Source organism: Tenrec ecaudatus, chromosome 5 (genome assembly GCF_050624435.1).
Source record: "Tenrec ecaudatus isolate mTenEca1 chromosome 5, mTenEca1.hap1, whole genome shotgun sequence".
In the NCBI taxonomy this organism is placed as follows: Eukaryota; Metazoa; Chordata; class Mammalia; order Afrosoricida; family Tenrecidae; genus Tenrec; species Tenrec ecaudatus.
The window spans coordinates 88,478,637-88,504,322 of record NC_134534.1 but is presented as its reverse complement, the minus strand read 5'-3'; the positions used below and the strand labels follow the sequence as shown (position 1 = coordinate 88,504,322).

At 41.2% G+C, this 25,686-nt stretch overlaps 1 non-coding gene and 3 pseudogenes across 1 annotated transcript; 2 read left to right on the top strand and 2 right to left on the bottom strand.

Moving 5' to 3' along the window:
* The first annotated feature begins 15,565 nt into the window (after positions 1-15,565).
* LOC142449160 (small ribosomal subunit protein eS4, X isoform-like) lies at positions 15,566-16,351 on the top strand (annotated as a pseudogene).
* Positions 16,352-17,763: 1,412 nt separating this feature from the next.
* LOC142449159 (large ribosomal subunit protein mL51 pseudogene) lies at positions 17,764-18,118 on the bottom strand (annotated as a pseudogene).
* A 1,374-nt stretch (positions 18,119-19,492) lies between these two features.
* On the bottom strand, positions 19,493-19,626 carry LOC142449631 (small nucleolar RNA SNORA14). The gene has a single exon (XR_012784760.1). It is a non-coding gene; the product is annotated as a small nucleolar RNA SNORA14 (small nucleolar RNA).
* A 5,435-nt stretch (positions 19,627-25,061) lies between these two features.
* LOC142449158 (microtubule-associated protein 1 light chain 3 beta pseudogene) lies at positions 25,062-25,436 on the top strand (annotated as a pseudogene).
* The last annotated feature ends 250 nt before the right edge of the window (positions 25,437-25,686 follow it).

The following is a 25,686-nucleotide window of genomic DNA, read 5'->3' as shown; positions in this document are numbered from 1 at the left end:
GCTCAACACTTGCCTAAAAGGGAAAATGTGTATGATGAAAGCTCTGCCCGGCGGAGATTTTTCTGGGTTTTTTTCATGGGTAACCCCATATGTGTCCAAAATAGACATCAAGAATAGCACATGTTGAGACAGAACACAATTTTGAAAAAGCAACCAGGAGCATCTATTTGAGAACACATTAAAAATAATAACGTAGCATGGAAGGTGAAAATAATTATCTTTCCTCTTTTTCCATTATCCCTAGCTCATCAGAAATTCATATATTTTAAAACAATTTATATGCAAAAAAGATAGCATCTGCATATAGTGAAAGTTCCACTTAATCATAAATCAGTGTCCTGTGCCCTTGGATCTTGAGCCAAAATAAGGAAACTTTTTTAAATGTACCAGAAATCATAGTGTCCAACATGGAAACAAGCCAACAGCCCCACCCTGGCTTACTCTTTCTCCTTATCCCTGTCACGCTTCTGAGTGCTGTCCTGAAGAAGTCCCTAAGCTCTCACAGGTTGTTCCGGCTGAGAACTTGAACAGCCTTGAAAGGTGAAAACCACCAGGAAGGACAAACTTCTAGGCCTATCTGGCCGACCTAAATTGTAGCTCCACAGCCCTCCTGCCCCCCTAACTTTACATAGCCTGCTAAGTGTTCTGCCCGATTGTTTCACTATCAAAATTTCCCCAGTGAGAATCAATTCAAAGGCTTTCCCTATAAGTATACAAATAACTTACCAAGAGATAAGGGATTCTTGGCCATTGATAAATGAGTGCAAATTCATTCAATGAGCTATTTTTCTCTAACAAATTTAGAGATTATCTATATCGGCTATATGTAGGCTATCAAGGTACAGCCATGAATAAAAGAGATTAATGTCCCTGGCCTCATAGAATTTAGAACCTAGAGGATTGAAAGTTTAGATTTAGTAGTTCAAAAAAAGTAAGTTTGGAGTCTGAGTGTTTTGAAGATTAGTACGCCCCACCCTCTCCCAAGTTAGTTTTATGGTATCAGAATGGTCGAGTGGGCTAAGGCATCAAAGACCTGGTGGCATAATAGCTTAGCATTGAGCTACTGATTGCAAAGTTGGTGGTTGGGAATCACTAACTGCTCCAAGAGAGAAAGGTGAGGCTTTCTACTCTAGTAAAGATTTACAGTCTCTTAACCCCATGGGGCCGCTCTACTGTCTTATAAGATCACTATCAGTTGGAATTGACTTGATGGCAGTGAATTTTATTGGGGGGTGTAGTTAGTTGTAGCCAGAGGGCAGTGAAAAGGTACTAGGGACCTGGAGTGGGGCAATAGCAGGATAGCATGGGTACAAGCATAATAGCAAAACAAAAAGAAGTTGCCATCAAGTCATCCCTATTGTTGTTAGGTGCCATTGAGTCAGTTCAGACTCAGAACACCACTGTGTACCACAAAATGAAACATTGCCCGGTCCATCACCGTCCACACAATTGTTCTTATATTTGAGCCCACTGTTGCGGTCACTGTGTCAACCTATCTTGTCCAGGGTCTTCCTCCTTTTCACTGGCACTCTACTTTACCGAGGACACGATTCTCTTCCAGGAACTGCATCTCCAAAGAACACAAGATGAAGTCATACCACCTCTGCACAAATCGTTAAGTGAGAGTGGATGTCACCAAAACTTTGAAATCCACTCAGAAAACCTCAGAAGAAAAGCCACAGTCATTCAGAACCTACAGAGCACAGTCCTATTCTGACATGCGGATGGACCATGAGTTGCTTAGCAGAACACAGCTGACAAATTACCAGAGAAAACTTACACTCTTACCATTTCCCTGGACTCATGAAATATGACTGAAAACAGTCTCTTCTAACAATTCAGACAAGACATATAAATACTTGTTTCTGTTTGAAACATAGTCTTATTTTATCAACCTATAGTACATGAAGAGGTAGTAAGAGAGACAGAAATAATTTGCTGATTCAAATTAATTTGAAACCACCAAACCTTTTTTAACATTTCATATCTTGCACCATATTACAACGCTATACAATAATTCCATCATTAAGGAAATACCTTCGTGCATTTTCAGAATTCATCTTTTCAAATTATATTCAGGACAAACTGAGAAATAAAAGAAAACAATTCCCTTTAGAACCCTTTTTTCTCCTTTTTTTTGGGGGGGCATGTAGGAGGCCTGGTGGGGGGCAATGATCAAGGATAATATAACCGAGAGGAATTGCTGAAACCCAAATGAAGGCTGAGCATGATAGTGGAATAAGAGGAAAGAACTAGGAGGTAACAGCATTTATAGAGGTCTAAATAAAGGCATGTACATATGTAAATACATATATGAGGATGGGGAAATAGATCTATGTGCATATGTGTATAGGTTTAGTATTAAGGTAGCATATGGACATTGAGCCTCCACTCAAGTACTCCCTCGATGGAAGAATACTTTATTCTATTAAACTGGTATTCCATGATGCTCACCTTCCTGACATAATCGCTGAAGACAAACAGGTGCATAAACAAATGTGGTGAAGAAAGCTTATGGATCCCAGCTATCAAAAGATATAGCGTCTAGGTTCTTAAAGACTTGAAGGTAAATAAGTGACCATCTAGCTGAGAAGCAACAAAGCCCACATGGAAGAAGCACATCAGCCTGTGTGATCACGAGGTGCCAAAAGAATCAGTTACCAGGCATCAAAGAACAAAAAAATCAAATCATTGTGAATGAGGGGGAGTGCAGATTGGGGACCCAGGACCCATCTGTAGGCAACTGGACATCCCCTTAAGAAGGGCCAGGGGGAGGAGATGAGCTAGTTAGGGTGCAGCATAGCTATGATGAAACATAAATTTTTCCTCTAGTTCCTAAATGCTTCCTTCCCCCACCCCCATCTTGAGCCTAATTCTACTTTACAAATCCGGCTAGAACATAGGATATACACTGGTGCAGATAGGAACTGGAAACACAGGGAATCCTGGACAGATCTCCTTTTTTTTTTACCCCACTGAAAACTGTTAATTTCATAACTTCCTAACTTACTAAATTTGCACCCAGATGACTATGGCTAACTGCAAACAATATATTTTGAGTTTAAATAATGAAAATGTATAGACACTGAGGATATATATACATATATATTCCTAAACTAATCATTTGGACTATATTCTTATAGGGTGGAAATTTATTTTGATGGTGATATAGAACAAAATAGAAGCTAACCTTTGCGAGTTACCTAAAGGTATAAAATTAGGATTACACTTGAATTTTCATTTAATCATCATTCTACTGTAATCAGAATATACTGTCATTTTTATTCTCATTGTAAATGTATATGAATTAAGAGAGTTATTGAACCTTATGAGCATATATATTCACATGTTCATAATTAACATTTAACTGGTTGTCTGATAAAATGAAAACATTTTAAAAGTCTAGGTGAAAGTCTACATATAGGTATTCTCTATATTACAGAAATTATTTGTATGTATTTTCTGTTTATCTGAAATTGTTTTAAAATAAACAGTTAAAATGTTTCAAATATAGTCAGATAGATTGCTATAGGTTTAGAGTTCACTGTAAACCCACTCGTGTCAATTTGTCTATGGTTTCTATGTTGTTATGCTGGAAGCTATTTCAATAATATTTCAAATACTAGCAAGCTCACCCACGCTGAACAGGTTTCAACAGAGCTACCAGACTAAGAACATACTAAGAAGAAAGAGACCCTCCAACGCGGAGAGATTGGCCGCTGAAAAGCATGTGACCAGCAGGAGAATACTGTCCCCCATAGTTCTGAAAGGTGAGCCTGTCAGATGGAAAGGCATCGACATGTGGCTGGGGGGAGCTACTTCCATAGAGTACAGGCCTAATGACATGGATAGCGTAAAACTTTCAGGACCTTCGTTTGTTGACAAGGCATGCCTCAAAATGAAAGAAGCAGCTACAAGCAGACATTAGTGATTGGAATGTGGACTTTACAAGTAGGAAGTTAAAGAAAATTGAAAGTCATCAAAAATGAAATGGAATGCATAAAAGACCGATCTCCTAGGCATTAGTGAGCTGAACTAGACTGGTGTTGGCCATTTTGAATCAGGTATTTTCTGTTTTACTATGCAAGGAATGACGTCAGGAGGAAAGGGGTCAAAAGGATTGTCAAAAAGAACATTATAAGATCTGTCTTGAAGTACAATGCTGTACATGTTGGAATAATACCTATATGCCTGTAATGAAGAACAGTTCATATAACAACTATTCATATTTATGCACCACCACTACAACCAACGATGAAGAACTTGAATTCTACCAACTTTTCCAGTATGAAATAGATCAAGCCTGCAATCAGGATGCATTGATAATTACTGGTGATTGATACCCAAAAGTTGGAAACAAAGAGGATCAGTAGGTGAAAAATATGGCCTTGGTTATATAAGTGAAGCTGTAGATTGCATGATAGGGAATTTTGCAAGACTAGTGAAGTCTTCATTATAAATATGTTTTCATAAAAATAAACTGTAACTATACACAGTCTACAAGAGATGGACTATACAAGATTCAAATTGACTCCATCTGTGGGAAGAAACTATGGAAGAGTTCAATATCAGCAGTCTAATAAAAACCAGGGGTCAATCATCATGGTTCATATGTAAATTCAGATGATGCTGAAGACTAAGAGAGCAAGTCTACAAGAGCCAAAATATAACCTTGACTATACCCCACCTGAATTTAGAAAACATCTCAAAAACAAGTTTGACACCATGAATATTAGTGCCATACAATGTGACCAGCTTGGGATGACATCAGACATGAAGAAAGCCAACAAAAAGACAGGAAAGAAAGAAAAATATCAAAGTGGATGTCAGAAGCTGTCAAGAATTTCTTTTTACTGGGATTTACAATCATTGTCCATGGAAGCAGCAGTCAAGAAATCAAACAATATATTGCATTGAGTAAATCTGTTGGGCAAAACATCTTTAAAGCATTAAGAAGCAATTATGTCACTTTGAAGACTAAAGTTCTCCTGTGGCATGGTTAAAAATCACTTCACAGATAAACTAAAGCTGGACAATGAATAAGAGAGACCAAAGAATTGATGAATTTAAATGATGGAGCTGGTGAAGAATATTGAAAGTGGCACGAAGTGCTACAAGAGCTGACAAACGTGTCTTGGAGGCAGTTTAGAGGAGAAGATGTTGTCAGGAGGGACCATCCCTGGAATAGGACATCGTGTTGGATAAAACAGAGTCAGCAAAAAAGAAGACGATCGTCAATGCAACAAATTAACACAGCAGTGGCAAAATGAGCTCAAACATGCAAATATGACAATGGCGCAGGAGCCAGGCATCTTTCACTCTGTTGTACATAGGATCACCATGAAATGGAAGCAAGAACATGGCAACTAACCATAGCATAAATTCTGGAGAAAGCACCAAAAGAAAAGCCTAAAGTTTTCCTCCATCACCGGAATAACTGTAAAATCTTCAGCTGTAATTTTTTTTATAAAGAAAGAATCTAGTTAGATGTACAATGCCAGTATAGTTGTTAGATGACTGGCCATGTCCTTTTTCATTGAAACATTCTATTATGTTGCCTAAAAATATAGAAGTATAAATTCCTGATGATCTAATCTTTTGACTTCTATTTTTTAAGGTTACTGGGCATATTAGGCTGGATTCTCTAGAAAGCAAAATCTGTGCTGCTAGCATGCATATAGAAAGAGATTTATACCAAGAAATGACTCACTGTTGTAGAAGTGGATACGTTCAATCTGGTTAAAGTCACATGTAAGCTCAAAACTGGCTCCTATAGCTGCTGAAGCCCTCTCCTGGCTCCTGTAGCTGCAGAGGAAGAAGAAACTGGAAGTGGAAAGACCACAGACAGATGCAGAACTGAATGAACCTGAAATTAGCCAAATGAGTCCAAGGTCAACAGTCTAATGACTCATCCTGGGATCGACAGGCAATATAAGAGGAGGTGGGCAATCCAAATCCAGTAGTAGGCAGGAGTTAGCTTCCACACACACTCAGCTTATATCAGTGGGCCACACACTGGATGAAATCTCCCTCAATTTGATCAAGCCTTTGGCCATAGGACGGAGGTCTGTGTCCTTACAACTGCTTGGCTGCTTCACAGAAGACCCCATCATAGAGTTGACACTCCATGTTAGATCATACCATGGGACAATCCGGGACCACCCAAGTTGACATAAAACCCTATCACAGTCTGCCCCTTGTCAACTTGGCATTTGTACACATCTCCTTAAACTACCCATGGTCTTCAAACACTGACAATAACAAAAGCATACGTATGCCCAACATGGGGCAAATAATATGCATACAACGGAAAACACACTAACTCCATTTACATTTTATAAATGAATAACACAAAAATATTTGATGCATACACACAGAGGAAACCTTCATAGCAATCAGTCATTGCTTCTGCAGCTGGTCATGTGTCCATAGCTGGTATTTAGAACTGCCTTCTTTCACAACCCATTCCATTCCCTTTGCTCTCAACAAGGACCTCAGCTGGCTAAGGGTCTTTGTGTGATGAGGTGACCCAAACCTTCACTCCTAGAGAGTCTAAGCACTAGTAGTCACATCAGAATTGGGTTGCGGCAATTTAACCTTGACTTTTAAAACAGGGAATGGTAATACTAAGAGACAACTTAAGGAATTTCCTGGATTCCAGACATATTCTTTACCTCCATTATGTAACACCTATCCAATTTCCTCTTACTAATCAGGATCAATGACTCCACTCATTATAGTAACACCTTCATTTGCCTGTTAATCCAGAGGCATGGGGAGTCCAATGTGGCCAGCAGGCATTCTTAACTTCTAGTTCAATGGCATCAGTGCTGTGTCTCCAAGTGGGAGCATGTCTCTCTTTGAAACCAAGACCTCTAGACCAGAAGAACTAGAGTTACAGGGACAGGAAGCAAAAATGCTTTGAGGGAGTCCTTGGGAGTGTGAGTAAGTAGGGACACTTCCAGTTTTGGACACATGAATCCTGATGAATGGAGAAAAAGCATCATATGCTGGACACTGATTTAGAGCATAGAGAATATTGCCCCAGCACTACAAGGTGCTGCCACCTAGCTGGCACCCTAATTGTGTCTTAAGAGGTCCGTGCCATCTTTCAGCCAGATAAGGAACACAGTAAGGCCATGAGCATGGAGCCAGTGCTGTGTTTCATTTGCTGTGAAGTGAATCCCTTGATCTGAGGCAATACTGTATGGGATGTGATGCCCATGGATCAAACCTTCTAGAAGTCCGTGAATGGTACTTTCAGCAGAAACACTACATGCAGGAAAGGCAATTTCAAAACCTGAGTTAAGTGTTTATTCCACTAAGAAGAAAACGCTGTCCTTTCCAAGATGGAAGTGGCCCTATGTAATCAACCTGCCACCAGGTTGCTGGTTGATCCATGCCCCAAGAACGGTCCCATATCCTGGACTCAGTGTTGATCCCTGCTGCTGGCAGGTAGGGCAACCAGTAGTGGCAGTAGCCAAGTCAGCCTTGGTGAATGAACGTTCATGTGGTTGAGATCATGTATAACTCCATCCCTGCCACCCAGGCTACTTTGGTTCTGTGTCCACTGGGCACTGACAGGGGTGACCAGGGAAAGACTGATTTCCACAGAATATGCCATCTAATCGTCTTGATTTTTAAAATCCTTCTCTGCACAGCTGACTTTTGGTAACCATAACTATGAGACACAAATATCTTTACTTACTTGGCCCATTCAGAGAGGCCTACCACATACTTCTTCCTCATACCTCCTTGCAACCAATTTTCCAATCATATTTTTTCTGAGTCCCTGGCCATCCAACCAAAGCATTGCTCACAGTCTATGAATCAATATAGAGCAGTGGTTCTCAACCTTCCTAATGCCACAACCCTTTCATGTGGTGGTGACCCCTAACCATAAAATTATTTTCACTGCTACTTCATAACTGTAATTTTGCTACTGTTACAAATCGGGAGACCCCTGTGAAAAGGCCGTTCAACCCCCAAAGGGGTCGCAACCCACAGGTTGACAACCGCTGATCTAGAGTAATACATTTGGCCATTTCTCCTTGCAAGCAAACTGAATGACCAGGTGTGCAACTATTGGGAGGATTTCTCTTCTCCACTGTCTTCAGGGAGGTCCCAGGAAGGGCTGTAGTGCTGCTGCTGTCCACTTATGAGTGGTCCCTGCATACATGCAGAAACACCAGCAAAACAAGTATGAATGTTCTGTTTCTCACTCAACTGATCATAAGCGACTCCCCACAAGGCCACGGGTGCAGACGGTGAGATAGCTGGTTCCGTGACAAGAGAGGAGACCATAGGCATGTGGGCACTTCTTCTGGTCTGTCATTAACCTGATCTCATATCTACCATTTCCATTTAATGATGGGGCGCTGCTGTGCTTGTCCAGCTTTATGACTCTGTGAAACAGACGACACCCAGTTCGTGATGGGCAACCTGGGCCACATCCCGAGTTGGTGGTCCATAGTGAGCCGGTCTGTTTCCAGTAAAATCCAGTAACAACCCAAAAACTGTTTTCAAAAAGGGCATAGTTGTTTGTAGAGGACTGCAGAGCTTAGCTCCAAAACTCCAAGTCTGTGTTGTGATTCACACAGGAACCGTCAAAGATTTCAAAGTGCCACAGACAACTCAAGCACCACTGAATCAGCTAGATCACACGGCTCAATAGCCGAGCGGCTTGCACGGCAGCCTGCACCTGTTGCGGAGTCTTCTCTTTCTCTGGGTTCCCTCAAAGCCGATAACTTTTCACATCACTTGATAAATTGGCTAGAGTAGCACACCCGAATGAGGAGTATGTTGCCTTCACAATCCAAAGAGACCCACCAGGAATTGTGCCTCCTTTAGTAGTTGTTAGTTTCTTATCTTTCACCGTACAAAGAATATCTGGACATGCTCCACTCTGAACCCCTAGAAATGTCACTAACGTGGAAGCGTTCTGCACTGTTGTAAGGTTAAGTTCTTGCCCTCTAGCGTGCAGGTGTTGGGAAAGTGTCTTGTTGCCCTTGGCAGCTGAAGGCAAACAACTTCTGGAGGTCTTTTGAAACTGGAATTGAGGAAAGGGCATTGGCCAGATCAATAGCTGAATACCAGCTACTAGGAGAAGTATTAATTTGTTCAAGCCACACAACCACATCTGGAACAGCAGCTGCTGTAACGTCAGCAGGAGCCATCTGACTTTCATGCAGGCCAAAAAGGTGAATTAAATGGCAATGTTGGTGAGAATCACCACCCCTACCACCTTCAAGTCCTTAATAGTGGTACTAATCTCTACAATCCTTCCAGGGATGTGGCATTGCATTTGGTTTTCTATTTTCCTAGGCAAAGGCAATTCTAATGCCTTCCTTTGCCTGCCATGATAGCTTATTCCACACTTCAGGAATCCACTGTGAGAGTTCTGTCAGTTAGCGAGTATATCTATTCCAATAATGCATTCTGAAATAGGGAAATTTCTACACAATGGGTTCAGGGACCTACTGGACCCACTATGAAACCAAACTAATCTAAATCACCATTAATAACTTGACCTCCATGCATGCCTTTCTGACTGGTGAGCATTCAAAACATTTTGGGTCTCCTGGAATTAGTGTAAATTCAGAGCCAATGACCAGTAATCCCCACCAAAGTCTGATCATTACATTTTCCTCAATGAACAGTCTGGAGAAAGGCCATGGATCCCTTTGGGGAAGGCTGGGAGAAAGATTAAGAGTATAAACTTATAGTGTGGTGGTGGGGTCCTTCCTCAAAGAGACCTGGCCTCTCCTTCTTTCAAAGGCGTGTAGGTCCAAAAACTGACTCAAATTTGGGGATTGATTGAGGGGTCATGCGTGACTATTCTGTTGATTCTAGGTAGACTGTCATTCCCTTGATCTAGAATTCTCCTGGTATTAAAAACACTTCCATTGGGTTGATTCTGACTCATAGTAACCCTATAGGACAGGGTAGAGCTGCCTCAGTGGTTTTCCAAGACTGTAAGTCTTGATAGGAGAAGAAAGCCTCATGTTTTCTCTCAAGGAGAGACTGGTGGTTTTGAACTGCCTACCCTATGGCTTACCCAGCACAAAATATAACCACCATGTCATCAGGGCTCCTTGTTCATTGGGAAGCAGGAGGGGGAAAATGCAGAACAAGTGTTTGGCAAAATTGTAGAGGATCTGAAACCTCATCTGTAGCTGGTGGACGTGTAAAATAGTACAACTATTATGGAAAGCAATTTTGTAATTCCTCCAAAAGTTAATAAAATGACAGTGTGATCCAGTAATCCCAGAAGAAATAAAGGTAAGAACACAAACACCAATGTTCATTGCAGCATTTCACAATAGCTGAAAGGTAGAAACCACTGAAATGTCCATCTACGAATGAGTAGATAAACAAAATATGGAATATACATACAATGGAATATTACTCAGCCATAAAGATAGTCTGTTTCCAAGACTAAGAACAGACAACAAAGAAGGAATTGTCATTATAGGATTAAGCTGTATCCTGAGTAAAAGGGAGCAGAGAAGAAAGTCTACTATCTTCAAGATAAAGAGTAAGGAGTAGAGTGCACTCTTTGGTCCTGGGGTCCTTGTGCTCCATCCAGGGGAACATTGACACAAAGACACAGGAGATCCCCAAGGAGTACTGGACCTACAGATGTTGAAAGGAGCCAAAGACCCTCTCCTAGCGTCAACACAGAGAGACAGCCTTATGCTGAAGCCAGCACCCTGAGTCCAGATTTCAAGCCGCCTAAACTGTGAGAGGAAATATTTCTATTTATTAAATCAAAATAAATAAAGAGAAGGAATTGTCAGGCCACTTCAGAAGAAGTAACTGACAAGCTTCTGCACAGCTTTGAAACACTGTCAGATACTGAAGACCTAATGAATGGACGCAGAACATTGCTGGTGATAGTGCCAGAGCGTGGGCCGCTCGGCTCTGAGAGCACTCAAAATGTGACTCAGGAGGAGCTGCTTTCTCATAGTGGAGTCAACCATGGTGATGTGAGTGGAGGAAAGTCATAGCAGGGGAGCCTTTGGAATCTTCATTTGCTGGTGGGGCCCTGTTCAAGATAAGAGGAAACAGCTGTAAAAAAAAACTGCTAATAGCCAGTACTTGTAATGTGTCAAATATGAATCTATAAAAACTGGAAGCGGTCAAAAAAGAAATGGAATGCATAAAGATTGATATCCTCAGTGTTAGTGAACTGAAATGGACGGATACTGGTCTTTTTAAATCAGAAAATCATACAATTTACTATGCCAGGAAGGACACAAACAAGAGGAATGGCATTGGATTCATGGTCAAAAGGACATTTCAAAATCAATCTGGAAGTACCATACTGGCTGTGATAGGAATATATCTATCCACCTTCAAAGAAACCCCATCAATACAACTATAGTTCAAATTTGTGCACCAGCCACCGAAGTTAGGGGTGAAGAAATTAAAGAAATCTACTAATGCTTCAGTCAAAAATTGATCAAACATGCAATGAAGACACATTCATAATTATTGGTGATTGGAATGCAAATGTTGGAAAGAAACAGAAAGGAAAAGTAGTCAAAGCTGCAGATCACATGATAGAATTCTGTAAGACCAACAACTTGTTTATAGCAAAGGTCTTTCTCAACAACGCAAAAGGTGACTGTACACATGGAGTTCGCCAGATGAGATCAAAAGAAATTAAATTGATTATATCTATGGGAAGTCACGAAGGAGAAGCTAAATATCAGCAGCTAAATCCAGGGCAGGGGCTCACTGTGAAACTGACCATGGGGTACTCAGACATAAGTTCAGGTTAAAGCTGAAGGAAATGAAAACAAGTTCACGAGAACCAAAATACGAACTTGAGTGTATCCCACCTGAATTTCAAGAACATCTTTGAGGCATTGAATACTAATGATAGGAAACCTGATGAGCTGCTGAAGAACATTATGCATGAGGAAGGCGAAAGGTCATTAAAAAGATAGGAAAGAAAGATATTATCAAAGAGGATGTCAGAAGAGACTCTGAAACTTGCTCTTAATTGTAGAGTAGCTGAGGCGAGTGGGAGAAATGATGAAGTCAATGAGCTTAACAGAAAAACTTCAAAGGGCAGCTGGCAAAGACAAAGCCACATATCATAATTAAATGTGCAGACACCTAGAATTAGAAAACCGAAAGGGAAGAACACACTCAGAGAATCTGAAACCGAACGAATTTAAGAAAAAAAAATGCAATATCGCACAAGAAAGAATTCAAGTTGCAGTATTAAAAGATTCTACGGGCAAAATATTGAACGATAGAGGAAACATAAAGAGAAGATGGAAAGAATACACCGAATAACATACCAAGAACTAGTTGACATTCCACCATTTCAGGAGGCAGCATATGAGCATGAACCAATGGTATTGAAGGAAGAAGTTCAAGATTCATTGAAAACATTAGCCAAAATAAAGGCTCCAGGAGTTGAACATGAAAGGAAAGGTTTTAACTAGCTGAAGAAGCCCTGGAAGCACTCACTCACCTATGCCAGGACATTTTTAAGATAGGAACTTGGCCAACTGACTGGTAGAGATCTGTACTTGAACTGATTCTAAAGAAAAGTGACTCAACAGAATGCTCAAACTATACAACAATAGCACTCATATCACATGCAAGTAAAAGATCCTCCAACAATGAGTGCAGGAGTCCATTGAAAGGCAGCTGCCAGAGGTTCATGCTAGATTCAGGAGAGGACATGAAACAAGGGATATCACTGCTGATGTCAGATGTACTTTGGCTCAAAACAGAGAATACTAGAGATGTTTGTTTGTGTTTTATTGACTATGTCAGAGCACTCAACCGTGTGAGTCATAGAGAATTACAGATAACCTCGAGAATGCCAGAACACTTCACAGCGCTCATGAGGAACTTGTACATGGATCAAGACACAGCTGTGTGAACGAAACAAGGGACTATTGCGTGGTTTAAAATCAGGTGAGTGCGCACCGGGGTCGTATCCTCTCATCATACTTATTCTAACTGTATGCTGAGCAAACCCTCAGAGAAGCTGGTGTTATGAAGAAGAATGCAGCATCAGGACTGGAGGAACGCTTATCAAAGCCTGCAGTACTCAGATGACACAACCTTCCTTGCTGAAAGCGAGGAGGAATTGATGCAATTCCTGATGAAAATCAAAGATTGCAGCCTTCAGGATGGATTACAGTTCAGTGTAAAAAAAAGACCACAATCCTCACAACTCGGCCAATAGGTAGCATCATAATAAATGGAGAAGTTGAGGTTGAAGTTGTCAAGGATTTTGTCTTGCTTGGATCCACAGTCAATGCCCACGGAAGCAAAAGACATGTAGCAGTAGGTACACTTGCTGCACAAGACCTCTTTAGTGTATTGAAAGCAAGAATATTACTTTCAGAACTAAGGTGTACCTGATCCAGCCATTGGGTTTTGTTTTGTTTTAATAAATCATTTTACTGGGGACTCTTACACCTCTTATCACAATCCATAAATCAATTGTGTCAAGCACATTTGTACATATGTTGCCATCATTTTAAAAACATTTTCTACCTACTTGAGCCCTTGGTATCAGCTCCTCTTTTTATTCCCTCCCTCTTCCACCCTCCCACCTTTATATTTATTATAATAAATTATAAATTACTATTATTTTCATATCGTACACTGTATCCCTTCACCCACATTTCTGTTGTTTGTCCCCAGGGAGGAGGGTTATATGTCGATCATTGCAATCAGTTCCCCCTTTCTCCCCTCACCTTCCCCCTACCCTCATGGTATCACTACTCTCATTACTGTTCCTGAAGGCTTTGTCTGTCCTGGGTTCCATGTGTCGAGAGCTCTTATCTGTACTAGTGTGAATGCTCAGGCCCAGCTGAATTTGTAAAGTAGAACTGGGCTCATGATGGTGTGTGTGGTGGGGAGGAGGCATTAAAGAACTAGAGGAATGTTGTATGTTTATCCATGCTATACTGAATACTGGCTGGCTCTTCCCTTCCTTGTGACCTTTCTGTGAGGGGGTATGCAACTGTCTACAGATGGGCTCTGGGTTGCTATTGCCCCCCCCCCGCCTTGTTCTCATCGATATGTTGTTTGTTTTGAGTCTTCTGATGCCTGATACCTGATCCTGTCAACACCTCGTGAGCACACAGGTTGGTGTGCTTTTTCCATGTAGGCATTATTGCTTCCCTACTGGATGGCGCATTTTTTATCTTCAAGTCTTTAAGACCCCAGATGCTATATCTTATAATAGCCTGGAAGCCATGGTGTTTTCAGTTGCTGCATATACATGTGAAAATTGGACGTCAAATAAGGAAGACTGAAGAATACATGCACTTAAATTGTGATCCTGGAGAAGACTATTGAAAGTCCTGCCAAAAGGACAAGCAAGTCTGTTTTGGAAGAAGTACTCTCAGAATGTTCCTGGGAGGCAAGGATGACAAGACTTTGTCTTACATACTTTGGACGTGTCAGGAAAGACCAGTCCCTGGAGAAAGATATCATCCTCGGTAAAGTGAAAAACAAGGAAAGCTTTCAAGGAAGTGGCTACAACAGGGGCCTCAGGCATATGAATAATTGTGAGGATGGGGCAGGACCAGGCAGTGTTTCCTTCTGTTGCTCAGAGGGTGGCTGTGATGACACCTGACAACAACAGCATGCAATGGGCAAAGATGTGGAAACCAGGGGTGATAAGGAAGGTGAAAGAGTTTTTGCTTAGGGGTCATTCAGTTTGTGTTAATGATAGTGAAGTGTTTGGGGAAAAGATAGATTGCTGGTAAAATATGAAAATGAAATGAATGTTACTGCATTATAAATAAGGTGTGCTAATGAATATTTAGGTGTATGTATCTTCACCAATATAAAACTTTAAAATAAGAGAGAGAAACATTACTAGATGCTTACCGAGTGAGCTGTGGTCAGTTGGAGAAAAGAAAGAAGGTCTGAGCACCCATCTCACCATGTGGAGCTGGGCGAAAGCACTCTGATGTGAAGGAGCATTTAGCGGATTGCTGAGGCTCTAGTCCTAAAGTGGCTTTGCCACCAATATAGAACAAGTCATTACCTCTTGTCCTTAATCACTTCTTACTTAAGGTAACCCCATAGGATTTCCGTGGATAATTTTCCTAAAATAGATTTCCAGGCCTTTCTTCCAAGGCGCTTGTTCATAGACTTACAACCTTTCAGTTTGCAGTCCAGAGTGCTAACTATTTGTAACCTCCAAGAACTCAATTTCTAGACAAATAAATAAAAATCCACAATTTTTAACTTATAAGTTACAGTGATCTACTTTTCTAGAGTAGATAGAAAAAAATGGAAAAAAAATTAAGTTAAAAAATTGAATAGAAAATTCCAAAGGACTGCTCCAAAATACAGAGTATTATACTGAAATGTACAATGACCATCAGTGCATCTCAAGCTGAAAGATTAAAGAAAAAATTCCAATTTTAGTATATGTGTTGCCGAAGCGAGCACAAGATTAAAGAAAAAATTAAAGCCTCGAGTTTGATATTGATGGATTCCATGAACAAAATACTGAACGAGGCATGAAGCATCAAAAGCAGATGGAAGGCTCTCTGGATGGAAGGCAGCCATGGCTTATGGGCCCAAGCTGCTTCTTAAACACAGAGCTGCTCCAAAGCATTGGAAGCTGGATGAACTGACTGGTGTTTGGGGTCCATCCTCTCATCCCCACAAGCTGAGAGAGTGTCTCCCATTGGTCATTTTCTTAAGAAACAGACTTAGGTATGCTCTGACAGGAGAGGAATTAAATTCTTTTTTGCATGCAGAGGTTCATTAAGATTAATGGCAAGGTTTGAACTAATATAACCTACCCTGCTGGTTTTATGAATGTCATCAACATTGACAAAACCAGAGATAATTTCTGTCTGATCTATGGAGCCAAGGGTCACTTTGCTGTTCATCCTATTACCCCTGAGGAAGCAAAGTACCAGTTGTGCAAAGTAAGACAAATCTTTGCAGATACAAAAGGAATCCCTCACCTGGTGACTCATGATGTCACACCATCGGATACCCTGATTCCCTCATCTAGGTGAGTGACACCATTCAGATTCATTGGGAGACTTGAAAGATTACTGATTTCATCAACTTTGAAACTGGTAACTGTAAGGTGATTGGAGGTACTAAATTGGGAAGAATTAGTGTGATCACCAACTGAAAGAGACATCTTGGCTCTTTTGTTGTGGTTCATATGAAAGATGCCAATGGCAAAACTTTGCCATCCAGTTTTCCAACAGTTTCGTTATTGGAAAAGGCAACAAACCATGGATTTCTCTTTCCCAAGAAAAAGGTATCTGCCTCACAATTGCTGAAGAGCAAGAGATGTGATAGACTGGCTGCCAAACAGAGCAGTGAGTAAAATGATATATTGGTGGTAAGAATGAAGAGATCTTTTAGTTAATAAATACAGCACAATTAGTAGCAGCAGAAGAAGAAGAAGAAGAAGAAGAAGAAGAAGAAGAAGAAGAAGAAGAAGAAGAAGAAGAAGAAGAAATACATAGAGTCAACTCACCAAAAAGCATTAGTCAACATTCTACCACTTCAAGTAATGGTGTATGATCAAGAACCAATGATACTAAAGGAAGAAGCCCAATCTAAACTGAAAGCATTAGTCAAAAATAAGGGTCCATTAATTGACAGAATACCAATTGAAATGTTGCAACAAGCTGATTAAGTACTGGAAGCATTTACTGATTGTTGCCAAGAAATTTGGAAACCTGGCTGACTGAGTTACTGGAAGTGGTCCATGTTTGTGCCCATTCCAAAGACAGGTGACCCAGCAGAATGTTGAAATTGTAAAATAATATCACATGCAAGTACATTTTTGCTGAAGAGAATTCAACAACAGTGGCAGCATGTGGTAGACACCGAATGTGGTATCAATTTAAGGATTAAGAATGTAGGGGTGGAGTCTAGGCTGTCAATCTGGAGATAGCCAATGAGACTTCTGTGTGGGCATGGCCTTCTCCTGATAATTCTGGGAAATCTGTTTCTTCCTCCTTGGAGGCGGAAGAAACCTCTCTCTGCTACTCCCTGGGAGACCTTGCAGAAGTCAAGCCACATGGACGCAACCAGACCTCGGAAGCCAGAGAAGCCACAGAGAGACTCCTGCCAGAACTGAGATGTTTGTGATGACACTGGATCCAAAGACTTTCTACCCACTGGCCTGTGATCTTCTACATTCAGCATAATTTCATTTGTTTTGTGAGTCTGAAGAGGACTGCATAGATTGGTATCAGACATATTGGCTAATATCGGACTTATGGACTTGATCTGGACTGGGCTGGGATATTTTCTCAATGTTCGATTGTTCTTGTTATAAATCTCTTTCTTATACACGTATGTGTGTCCATGGATTTGTTTCTCTAGTCTATCCAGACCAACATAAAACAATATATGGACAGGGAGCTGTCAGATATTCAAATTATATTCAGAAGAGGGCATGATATAAGGGATATCGTGCTGACATCGGATGGATCTTGCCTAAAAGCAGAGAATACTAGAAAGATGTTTACTTGTCTTTTTGCAAGTAAAATGTATTATGCAAAGGCATGAAACTGTGTGGATCTTAACAAACTATAGATCATGTTAAGAAGAATGGGAATTCAAGATCATTTCTTGTGTGTGTGTGTGTGTGTGTGTAAGATTCCAAAACAAAGCACCTTTTATTACAAAAAATATGCAATATCCTTTCTCCATAAGGAAATGTACTATTCCCTTATTCAAGGTGATAGCTCTACCACTCCCACAGTTCTGTTTTCTCTTCTACTGCTATTTTCTGTGCCGATTAAAATGTTTGTAAAGATATCGATGCATTTGTTAAGTTTGTGCAGGGCATCAAGGAACATTCAATTCCCACCATTTTCTTCTTTCTGATACAATGCTGCGATTCATTTGGGACCCTTGATCCATTCTACGGGATGTTTCTCAGAGTTACCCAGGATCCCAATGTTATCATACACCCTGAACAAGGTCCTCCTCTCATTCCAAATATCAACAACTTTAAGGGTGGAAGGGTGACTCTGACAGGGGACAATCCAGGAACACCCAGAGAAAAGCTTCTGCAGGCCAAGGACCCGCAGTGCCAAAGGCTCTTGCCTATTCCCCAAGGGAGATCCCCTGCCATTGCTCTCATCTATCCGACAACGACACACTGCATGACAGCAAATGTTAGGACCAGGCACATTCCTCAGGGAGATCATGAGAGGAACTGGCACTGTTGTCCCAACTTTCGGCCTAGACTGGAGGCAGCCATCTCGAGCCTTTCCCAGGAAGCATTCCAGATCACTGCTTTGTGCTCTTGTCGAGCCTCTTTCTGGCACAAAAATGAATGATGTGTGGTTTCCAATCAGGAAGATGTGAGTCAGAATCATATCCTTTTATCAGTCTTCTTCAAACTGTATGTTGAGCAAGTAATTTGAGAAGCTGGACTAGATGAACAGGAACTCAGCATCAGCATTAGATAAAGCTTTATTAACAATCTGTAAAATGCAGATAACACAACCTTGTTTACTGAAAGCAAGTAGAACTTGAAGCATGTGCTGATGAAAATCAAAGACTAACGCCTTCTTTATAGATTACAACTCAATGTAAAGGGAAAAAATCTTCACAACTAGACCAGTAGATGACACCCCCATAAATAGACAAAACGATAGAAGTCGTTAAGAATTTCATTTTGGTTACATCCACAGTCAATGTTCATGGAAGGAGCCATCAATGAATTAAACAATGTATTGCATTGGGAAAATCTGCTGCAAAACATGCAATCTTATCCATAGTTTGTTAGAATCTACACAGTTGAATGCCTTTGCATAATCAATAAAACACAAGGGAATGTCTTTCTTGTGATGCTGAAGAACGAAAAACACTTTGAAAACCAAGGTATGCCTGACCAAGCCATGGTATTTTCTTTCTTTTTTTAAAAATTAATCAACATTTTATTGGGTGCACTTACAGATCTTATAACAATCCATACATCAATTGTATCAAACACATTTGCACATATGTTGCCATCATAATTTTCTTTCTACTTGAGCCCTTGATATCCGCTCTTTTTTCCCTCCCTCCCTCCACCACTTTCCTACCTTTGTGGACCCCTGATAAATTATAAATTATATTATTTTCACATCTTACACCATTCACTGTCTCCCTTTGCCCATGTTTCCGTTGTTCATCCCCCTGGATGTGTGTGTGTGTGTGGGGGTTAATACATGGATTATTGGGAAGAACTATTTCTATTCCAGGAATTGTGCCCCGTGCGCTTTATACGCTGGAGAATATGGGGCACCCCATTTCCTCGGAAGATTGAACCTCAAGATCCTGCCACCCCACCTCCAAGCCTACCTGCTTCCTCCTCTTGTTCCCACCTGTGCTGGTGGAGACCATGGGGCCTCTGGCAGGCATTTCCTCTACCCCTTTCCTCTTTGCCTTCCTACATTGTGGAAACTCAAAGCAGGGCTGATGATTCTCTCTTCCTGTTCAGATCCTGCCTCCTCAAGAAAGATGTTGCAGGTGTGAAATAAGGCCGAGCCACTGGGGTGCACAGCCTTTTGGATTGCCCACGATCTCTGTAGCATTCACGCAGAGCTTGGTAGCCTTTAGAGCACATGGTATTTTCAATCAACCTATATGCATATATGAAAGACTGAATAAAGAAGAGCGAAGAATCATCGATGCACTTGAATGATGGTGTCATGGAAGAATAGTGAAGGCGCCGCAGGCTTCCCAAAAACAAACAAGCCTGTCTTGGAAGTCCAGCTAGGATCTTCCTTACTGGGCAAGACTTCATCTCAAGTGCTTGGACAGGTTATCAGGAGGGATCAGTCCCTGGAGAAGGACACCATGCTTGCTGAAGTCGAGGGTCAGTGAGAAAGAGGAAGCCCCCATCTGCACAGTGACTATAACAAGGGACTCAAACACAGCAATGTAACAATGGGGCAGTCTTTCGTTCTCGTGTACTGGGATCACTAGGTGGCAAAACCAATTCAATGGCACCTAATAACAACACCACCTTTGAACACTTCGTGTGCACCACTCGAAGTGACGCAAACAGAAAAATAAGGAACAATCTCTGTCCTAGAGGAGCTTTACATGAGCGTAGACATTTAAGCATGATGTTACAATGAACATTTGTACCAGAGCAACACTATTGGATAACGTGATTGCTCAGAAGGAGGGATAACTAATTCTGCTTCTACCTAGTATCCAGTGAAGGCTACATAGAGGATGTGAGTCTTAACAGACTTTAGAGCAGTGGTTCTCTACCTTCCTAGTGCCGCCACCCTTTCATAGAGTTCCTCATGTTGTGGTGACCCCCAACCATAAAATTATTTTTGTTACTACTTCATAACTGTAATTTTGCTATTGTTATGAATTCGACCCCCAAAGGAGTTGTGACCCACAGGTTGAGAACTGCTGCTCTAGAGGGCAAGGAGTAGGGAGGCGCACAGCAGAGGTGGCTGCCCAAGACAAACAGGGCAGTTTGCCAACACTGCCTGTGATCTGGCTCAACCGGAATGCAGCACAGAGAAGGAGCAGGGAATGGGGGTGGGGTAGAAATTGGGTCCTCTAAGGAAGGTTTTATAGCACATGAAGAAATATTAACTTATTGCATAGGTGCTGAGGATACACTATAATCTGTCAGCAGGAAATAACAGTCTGTTAACTGTGTCACCAAATCTCTGAACAAATAAATTGAACAGAGGGAGACAATTTGTGGTTGGTGATGTTTGTCTCAGGGAGACATGATAAGGGCCTTAACCAAGGAGACCCTTGGGTGACAAGATAGAGGAATAGGTCTGAGAGATATTAGTCATATATATTAGTGGGCTTGTTGGAAAGTGAATGAAAGGGGGAGGGTGAAAATTCACTTCTAGGTTTCTGCTGTGGTTGACTGGATAATTAATTATGCCACTAATTTTTTAGAGAGAAGAGAGAGCAGTTTGCAGGAATTTGTGAAAGAAGTCAAGGCTTTGGGGTGAGACTTTGAAACAATCTATAGACTATTCTCATAGAACTTTCCAGTAAGTCAGAGCAGAGAATGTTAAAGGTTGATCAGTTGTAGAAATGCAGGTATACTTGCAGTGTGTGAATGGTATTTGATCCATTGGAATCAGTGAGGTTTGTAGGAAAATCATATAGCAGTAGGTTGAGGACAGGAATCTTTAATTTTCCATGGTTTCCTCACAGTTATTATTACCTATTACCCAAAATTTGTGGCTTGAAACAACAATGTCCTCTTCTAGGGCACTGACTAAGGGCTAAGCTCAGCTAGAAAACTCTGAGGTGGTTGAATCTCTGTCTTTGTCTTCCTTTCTTTTTATCTATCTATTTATCTATCTATCATCTGTCTACCTACCTACCTACCTACCTACCTACCTACCTACTTACCTACTTACCTACCTACCCACCACCTACCTACCTATCATGTATCTGTCTCCCCTACCCCTTTGGTCTTCTATCTTGATAATCCTTTTGGCTTGCCAATCTCTGGGGATTGTTCCAAAAATGGCAAGACCCAGGACAAAAGCACTTACCTTTGCTTGCTTCATGGTTGCTGATGCTTCATTGACCAAAACAAACTACATAGCTAAGCCTAGAAACCATGTGGGAGAGGAATAGAAAGGCACATGGTGTGATTCATGGAAAACTTTATGAATGCATGCCAAATCCATGTTAAAATACAAATAGACAAAGAGAGAGATGCAAAGAAAGAAGCAATGGAAATTTTAAAAAAGAGGAGGATGTAGATAACTTCATAGGATTATAAAGTTGTTATACCCTGGTTTCAGCACTTAGGATCATTGTCTTGTGGGAAAATTCAGTCACTTTCCAGAATCTATTCTTTAAGTTTATTTTCTACATTTCAAATAGTGAGTAGCACCTGGAGTCTTAAAAACCTACAATCACCCATCTAATCTATAGCCATTATTCGTTATTAGTCTTGGGAAAGTGAAAGAAGGAAACCCAAGAACCAGAGAAGGAACTGAACTACAGCATTTATTGTCTACAAAGGAACCACCGCTTTATCTACCTGGAGATAAGAATAATTAGATGATGCCTGCCTATTACTACCAAGTGCTGGATGTTCTGATCAGGAACACAATAGATGAATTCTGTCCAAAAAGGGGGTAAAAATGTTGAACAAACATGGAATTCTTAAAGAGTTCAGGCTTACTGAGCCCACTGAGCTCCTGAGACGATACCCTTGAATTGAATTGAAATGATCTTTTGCAGTTACAGTCAAACTAAGCAGCAGTTTAGTACAAAGAGTAAAGCTTGTCACCCTTAAATATTGTATTTCTTTTTAAAAATTATAAAGGCCCAAGAGCTATTTTAAAGCATAGATAAGACGATTGGAGGACAAGTAGATTATGTAAATGGAAGTGAAGTATATGTAAATACAACCGAAGTAATGAATATGTTGATATAATGTAAATAATAGGATGAGTGGATGTTGCTGTACACATCTTCACTCAAAATGAAATTAAATAATAAAAAAGAGAATGCCATTGATAAAAACTCACCAAAATTAGTCTGAAAAGAGGAGTATATCAAGGAAGAATGGTTTTAGAAGGAAAGGGCCATGGTATTAAATATCCTATAGAAACCAGAGAGGTAAGTGATGAAAGTATTCATTAGTCTTCGTCATTTGTAAGTTTTTCGGTTTCAAAAGTTAAGGAAGGAAGCTAGATTGCAGAAGGATGAAAAGTCAGTGAGGGAGGGGGGAAGTGTAGGCAGTTTCTGGAGACTTAAGACTGTCTATTAGAAACATGCGTCAAAGATGGTCTAAAAAGAAAGCAGCCAATTTGTTTTTAAATATTGGGCTGGGCGAGTGACCTAGGGTTTCCATAGCTATTTATCACAAACTGGGTGGCTGAAAACAATAGAAATGTATTGTCTCACAGTTCTAATGGGTCCAAAATAAATAAATAAATGCACTGTTATCTAGTTGCTTTGTAGTGACTCTATAGCATAGACTGGAACTGACCCCGTGGGGTTATGAGACTGTAACTCTTTATAGGAGTAGAAAGCCTCATCTTTCTTCCATAGAGCAGCTGGTCGTTTCAAACTGCTGACCTTGTGTTTAGCAGCACATCACATAACTACTACCTCACCAGGGTTCCCTTGTTCTAGTAGGTTGAACCACCCAAAATCATGATGTCTGCAGGGTCATGTTCTCTCTGAAGGATCTAGGAAGCAATTCCTCTTTGACTCTCTTCCTCATTGCCTCTCCCTAACTTCTGATGGTTCCTGGGAATCCATGGCATTCCTTGACTTACAGATGCATTATGGTTCTGGTCTCTGCTTTCACTTTCACATGATCATTGTCACTGTCTCCTCTCTTCTCTTTTTACACATTCATAATGGATAAGGGCCTACCCTACTCCATTATTACTTTATGTTAACAGAAAACATCTTCAGAATTCCTATTTCTAAACAGGGCCACATTCAAACATACCATGGATTAAAACCACAACCTATATGTTTTTTTAAATGATTTTATTGGGGCTTGTACAACTCTCATCACAATCCATAACATACATCCATTGTGTCAAGCACATTTGTATATTTGTTACCATTATCATTATCAAAATATTTGCTTTCTACTTGAGCCCTTGATTTCAGCTCCTCATTTCCCCCTCCCTCCCTGCTACCCCCTCCCTCATGAACCCTTGATAATTTATAAATTATTATTTTTTGGTCATGTCTTAACACTGTCTGACATCTCCCTTCGCCCACTTTTCTGTTATCCATCCCCTAGGGATGGGGTTTATATGTAGATCCTTATAATCAGTTCCCCCGTTCTACCCCAACTTCCTTCCACCCTCCAGGTATCACCACTCTCACCACTGGTCCTGAAGGGGTCATCTGTCCTGGATTCCCCGTGTTTCCAGTTCCTATCTGTACCAGTGTACATCCTCTGGTTTAGCCAGATTTGTAAGATAGAATTGGGATCATTATAGTGGAGGGGTGGTGGTGATGAGGAAGCATTTAAGACCTAGAGGAAAGGTGTATGTTTCATCATTGCTACCCTGCACCCTAACTGGCTTGTCTTCTCCATGAGACCCTTCTGTAAGGGGGTGTCCAGTTGCCTACAGATGGGCTTTGGGCCTCCACTCTGCACTCCCCCTCATTTACAATGATATGCTTTCTTGTTCTTTGATGCCTAATACATCACCCTTTCAACATCTCATGGTCACACATGCTGGTGTGCTTCTTCCATGTGGGCTATGTTGCTTCTGAGCTACATGGCCCCTTGTTTACCAGCAAGTTTTTAAGACTTCAGATGCTATATCTTTTGATAGCCGGGAACCATCATCTTTCTTCACCACATTTGCTTATGCACCTGCTTTGTCTTCAGCAATTGTGTCAGGAAGGTGTGCTTCATGGAATGCCAATTTAATAGAACAAAGTGTTCCTGCGTTGAGTAAGTACTTGAGTGGAGGTCCAATGTCCATCTGCTACCTTAATAATACTAAACCTATAAATATATGCTTGCAGATCTATATCCCCCATCATGCTATATAAATATATTTACATATTTAGGCCTCTATAAATGCCCTTTGCCTCCTAGTCTTTTCCTCTATTTCCTTTTACTTTCCTTTTGATCCACTATCATGCTCAGCCTTCATTTGGGTTTCAGTAATTCCTCTTGGTTACATTGCCCTTGCTGAATCCCTACCAGGCCTCCCACACCCTCCTTGCCACTAATTTTGGATCACTTGTTGTTCCCTTGTCCCTGGGTTGGTCAACACCACCTCCTTTCCCCCTCCTTCTCCTCTCCCATGTCCCCCAGAACCATCAGGCCCGTTGTTTCCTCCTCCAGACTGTTCATCAGCCTATCTTATCTCGATAGACATGCAGAGATGATAATATGCACCAACAAAACAAGGCATAGCAAGACAAGGCGACAAAAGAGAACACAACAATGACAACAAAAAAGAAAACCAATGACCCCAAAAAATAAATTTTTAAAAAATTTAAAAAGAGTAAAACCTGGACACAGGGGAAGTTGCCGTCGTCCTAGTCCGAGCTACAGTCTGACGCTGCCGCCACCGTCCTGCGCTATGTCGTATGAGAAGACCTTCAAGCAGCGCTGCTCGTTCGAACAAAGAGTGGAAGATGTCTGGCTTATCCGAGAACATCCTACTAAAATCCCGGTGATAATAGAAAGATACAAGGGCGAGAAGCAGCTTCCTGTGCTGGATAAAACCAAGTTCCTCGTCCCCGATCACGTCAACATGAGCGAGCTCATCAAAATCATACGAAGGCGCCTGCAGCTGAACGCCAACCAGGCCTTCTTCCTGCTGGTTAGCGGCCACCGCATGGGGAGCGGGTCCACGCCCATTTCTGAGGTGTGCGAGAGCGAGCGGGATGAAGACGGCTTCATGTACATGGTCTACGCCTCCCGGGAGACGTTTGGCATGAAGCCGGCTGCCTAAGATCGACCAAACCATCTCCAGAATTGTCACCCCTTACTAAGGGGCGAAGGAAAGGGATGTTAGCGCGGGTCGATCGGTCAGCCCCTCTAAGCACAGGCCCTCACGGCTGCACTGGGAGTTGTAGCGTGTTTCCCTCGCGCAGTGCGCGCCCTCAGCTTCAGCAAACTATTCTTATTTAACCCAGATGTTAGGTTTACAAATAAAGTGCTGTGCATTTTAAGTTGCCAATAAAATAAACATTGCAGTTACC